Consider the following 5,481-nt stretch of genomic DNA (forward strand, 5'->3'; position numbering starts at 1 on the left):
AGACCAGGTGGCAGATGCTGGTCCTCTACAAAGCTAAATCAGATCCATTTCCTAGTCTCAGAAGTCTGCAGCCTTTACTAGAACTGTTTATTGGTCCAGAGGCCATTTGCCCAGAGGTTATCAGGAATGTAACAAAGTAAACACAAAAGCAACCACAAAGGCCTTCGCTAAACTACCAAGCCTCCGTAGGGTGATTCTAATGACTATGATGCCAGAGGCTGACCTAATGCTTTATACATAGTCATACATTTAATTCTTGTAACAGCCCTATAAAATAAAGTATATTACTACTCCCAAATCAGAATATAATTCAACATTTCTAGGCCTTATCCGCCTATGGGACAAAAGGAGTAGCATTAATGTTAATTCCCAAATAAACTCTATTCTGGCCTGTGTACTTCTTTTTCCATATAACAATATATCTTGGAAATAAGTGCCTCCTCATTCTTTTTTATGATTGTACACTATTTCATCATTTGGATGTACCATCTGAATGTAACCAGAGAGATCATGGTGATTGTGATATATTCATTTAAATAAATATCAAGCACTTAACCTAAGATTAGGTCCATGCTAGCTGCTCAAAAATCTTAAATAAGGGACTTAACTTATATGATAACTATTGTGTCTGTTGACTCTTAAAAAGAAGCAACCCAAAGGAGGCTGAAGTTTCAAATCGGTTGGGAAAGGATGAACCTTTCAATTAACAGTGCCATTGTAATCGACAAATCATTTTGGAGGGAAAAAGGTTAGATTCCTGTCCATTATAATAGTCCTTTAAAATTTTTCACACTGAATATAAAAAATGAAAATAGAAAATTCTAGAAGAAAAATAGGTGACAATTTACATCATTTTGGAAGTGCAGAAAGAAGCCATATTTAAGTGTGACATGAAAAGGAAAAAAAATTAAAAGAAAAATGTCAAAAACTTGACTGTATAAAATTTTTGAAATGTTTGTATATTTATAAAATCAAGACAAGAATCAAAGGAACAAAATGTTAAGGAAGTATTTGAAACATACACAAAAAAGTGCTATTATCCTTAATATATAATGAGGTTTTACAAATGTATAAGAAAAAGACATCTCAATAGAAAAGCAGACAAAGAACATATAAAGCTAATTTACCAAAAAGAACAAAGCTAAGCATATGATACATATTTAACTCATTCATAACTCCAAGAAATGCCAGATACAATAATATTCAAAGTCTTTTTTTTTCTTTTTGCTTATCAAATGAGAAAAGTATTAGAGAAATATGACATGCCCAGAAAATAGTTACTCTCCCTATAATGCCAATGGGTAGATATCAGCACAACCTTTCTGAAAGAGAGTGTAGCTACATTTACCAAAAGCTTTCCATTGTGTGAAGCTTTCAGCCCAGGAAACTATGTCTACATTTAAGAGATTTAATTAAGAGAAAATAATCATGGATGGACTTATGTAAAGAATTATGTAAAAGAGTTAATCAGTGTTGGTAGTGATAGCGCCAAATTGGAAACAATCTAAGTGTCAAGAATCAATTGTATTATGGTATATCATAGTATGATAAACTAATATATAGCCATTATAGACCATAGTGAAAAGAATATTTAGTGAACTGGAAAGAATTTACAATACATATTTTTGTGACCTTTCTTTAACTTATTATAGAAAATGTGAGACAAATACAAAGTTTGGTGAATAACTTATACCCATCACCTAATTTCAATGATTGTTATTTTTTATTTTTATTTTATTTTATTTTTAAGTAGGCTCCGCACCCAACATGGGGCTTGAACTCATGACCCTGAGATCAAGAGTTGCATGCTCTGGGGCGCCTGGGTGGCACAGCGGTTAAGTATCTGCCTTTGGCTCAGGGCGTGATCCCGGCATTATGGGATCGAGCCCCACATTGGGCTCCTCCGCTATGAGCCTGCTTCTTTCTCTCCCACTCCCCGTGCTTGTGTTCCCTCTCTCGCTGGCTGTCTCTATCTCTGTCAAATAAATAGATAAAGTCTTTAAAAAAAAAAAAGAGTTGCATGCTCTACCAACTGAGCCAGCCAGGTGGTCCTAATTTCAATGATTATAAAATTCATGGCCAATCTTGTTGTTTCTATATTCCTCCCTACTTACTACCTACCCCATTACTTTGAAGAAAATTTCAGGCACCATTTTATTTTGTCCATAAATATTTTAGTAAATATCTCTAAAACATAAACTATTTTTAAAAAATAAACACAATATATTATTACATTTTAAAATAACAGTAATTTCTTAATGCCATCAATGGTCCAGTCCCCATTCAAACTGCCCTGATTGTTTCATAAATCTTTATTTTTCCAGCTTTTTGTTTGCATCAGGATCCAAATAAACTTCTCGTATTGCAATTGGTTGCTACATCTACTTCTTTTGTTAGCCTTTCCTCCATTTATTTTTGCCCCTACTTGTACATTGCTTCTTAAAAAGACAGGGTTGTTTGTCCAAGAGAGTTTCCAATAACCTGAATTTACTGAAGGCACTCTTCTAGTTTAACCGTTCTTCTATAACGTGTATTTCCCATAAATTGGTAGTTAGCTCTAGAAGCTCGGCCCAATTCAGAGTTCATTCTTTTGGGTAAGACTGTCTAGATGGTACTGTGTGCTGCCACCAGTCTTTGTGACGTTAGCAGTCTGTGATGCTCCGTGACTAGATGCATCATTTACCTACAGGTTGTACTGGTCATATTCTGATTCATCGACAGTCATTCCTTTCTCACATTTTTTTTTTTAAGAAAGAGAGTGTGAGACAGAGTGAAAGAACACAAGCAGGGGGAAGCAGCAGAGGGAGAGGGAGAAGCAGACTCCCCACTGAGCAGAGAGCTGGACACAGGACTTGATCCCAGGACCCTGAGATCATGACCTGAGCCGAATGCAGACACTTAACCGACTGAGCCACCCAGGCTTCTTCACTTTTAATGGAATACTCCTATAAAGAAAAACTTCTTCGGGGGGTTTGGGTGGCTCAGTTGGTTGGACGTCTGTCTCCAGCTCAGGTCATGATCTCAGGGTCCTGGGATCAAGCCCTGCATCAGGCTCCCTGCTCAGTGGGGAGCCTGCTTCTCCCTCTGTCTCTGCCCCCACTCCCCCAGCTCATGTTCTCTCTCTCCCTCTCTCAAATAAATAAATAAAATCTTTAAAAAGAAAAGAAAGTCTTCTTCTCTTGAACTATTTGCTGACCTGAAGAGGCAGGATAAATGTTTGATTCTTTCCTTTTACTTACCAGGTTCCCAAAGAATGATTTGGTTCCCTAGCATTCGCCAGAGGCAAGCAAAGAGGTTTTGTTTTGTTTTCTTTTCTTTTCTTTTTAAGTGTCATTATGAGTTCATGTATTTCAATATGGTTGATGTATTTTCATTCATTTTAGTTATTGTTCATACTGATGTTCAAATTGCCATATCTTTGGCCAATGGGAACATCTTCATATTGACTCCCAGGTCTTTGATGGCCTCCTTCCCCTCCCCCATCCCACCCTGCAATATTAGGATGTTTCAGGCTCATCTTGTATCTATCCTGTGCCAGATCTGAAATCACCCATTTTAGGAGGACCCTGGCTCTTTTTAGTGGGAAATGGTAGTTAGAAACCAAAATCTTGCTATTAGAAGTTGCTTATTGCTACTGTGTTATTTTTATTTATAGCCTTTTTTAGTAGGCAGGTTTAGGAAATTTTTTAAAAAGGAAAATTCACTATGTGTTTATTCCATTACTTCTAATTCAGTTTTTACTTAACTTCTTCAGTCTTCTATCTGCATCTCCCTCCTTCCATTACAAACAATAAATGATGCTATAGAAAAATATTTACTGATTTGTGAAAATAGCCACAATATTTATTTTAGTGGGAAATAATCATATGTCATAAATCATAAATATATATTTCATATGGATATATCAAAGATACAGAAGTTAGCAGTGATTATTTCTTGATGATGCAATTAAAAGTAATTTTTGGTTTCCTTTGGTTTCTTTCTTTCTTTCTTTCTTTCTTTCTTTCTTTCTTTCTTTCTTTCTTTCGCTTTTTAGTATTTACAAGATTTCCATAATGAATCTATTTTATTTTTGCTATGAGAAAAAAAATTGTTAAAAACCAAAAATAAGCCAGATGGTATAAATTATAATATAGTAAACTGTCTGCCAATCTTATATGTGGGTAGAATAATGATATTCTATTACATCTGTGGGGCACTTTACAATTTACAAAGCATTTTACATCCATTATCTTTCATGATCATCACAGAACTGTGAAGGAGTCAGAATAGGAATATCGTCTTATAGGAAAAGAAAGCAGAGATTGAAAAGGATCACATATGATAGAATCAAGGTTACAACTCAGGGCTCCTGACTTCTTCTTCTTTTTTTCTTTTAAGTAGGCTCCATGCCCAGTGCGGAGCCCAATGCAGGGCTTGAATTCACAACCCTGAGATCAAGACCTGAGCTGAGATCAAGAATCAGACACTTAGGGGCTCCTGGGTGGCACAGCGGTTAAGCGTCTGCCTTCGGCTCAGGGCGTGATCTCAGTGTTGTGGGATCGAGCCCCACATCAGGCTCTTCCGCTATGAGCCTACTTCTTCCTCTCCCACTCCCCCTGCTTGTGTTCCCTCTCTCGCTGGCTGTCTCTGTCTCTGTCGAATAAATAAATAAAATCTTAAAAAAAAAAAAAAAGAATCAGACACTTAAAGGACTGAGCCACCCAGGTACCCCAGGACTACCAACTTCCTGTCCAGTGTTCTCTCTCCTGCATAATATCTGGCTCTGGGTGATTGTTATTATGCTTTTGTTTTATAGTAAGACAAGAAGACCCTGCAGTGTCCTGTCTGTTACTTAGAATGTTATCCTCATAACGCTCTTTCTTTAGCATGAGGTTTGGAGGCCCATAAAAATGCCAAAACTTATCGTTCAATTTAATTTTTATGTTTAATCAAAGTAATCATTAACATAATTTTAAAAGTCAAATATTCCAAAAGGATTTTAATGCAAAAGAGCAGTCACCTGCCTTCCCATTCACCCCCTTACTCCACCTGATGGTCCTCATTCTCAGGGGCAACCACTTTCAACTATTTGAGCTGTTTCTTCTGGTTTTTATTTCCATATTACTAGATAATTTGTTTTTACTGAAATTTCTGGATTTTTAATTCTTAGATATTATCAATATACTTTCTATTATTGAAGATGATAATTTAAATGTCCTTTCCCTCTTTACCCAGATTTCCCTTTTCCTTATCCTCTCAATATACTTACTTCATAATCTTTGCTTAAACATTAGTATTTCCATCATTATGATTCTGCAAAAATTATTCTCAGCAGAGCCAAGTAGGGGACTATGATATACTTTCTTGTATGAATTTTTGTTTCCTCTTAAGTTACCAATTGGCTTGCTCTCTCTTTTTTTTTCAGATTTATTTAGTGTTTTAGGCACCTGTCACCATTTCATCCCCAAACTCTCTACCAAGTTATAAATCTTCTCTTGA

The sequence above is a fragment of the Ursus americanus genome, chromosome 16, assembly GCF_024610735.1.
Source record: "Ursus americanus isolate L20-20 chromosome 16, mUrsAme1.1.p, whole genome shotgun sequence".
In the NCBI taxonomy this organism is placed as follows: Eukaryota; Metazoa; Chordata; class Mammalia; order Carnivora; family Ursidae; genus Ursus; species Ursus americanus.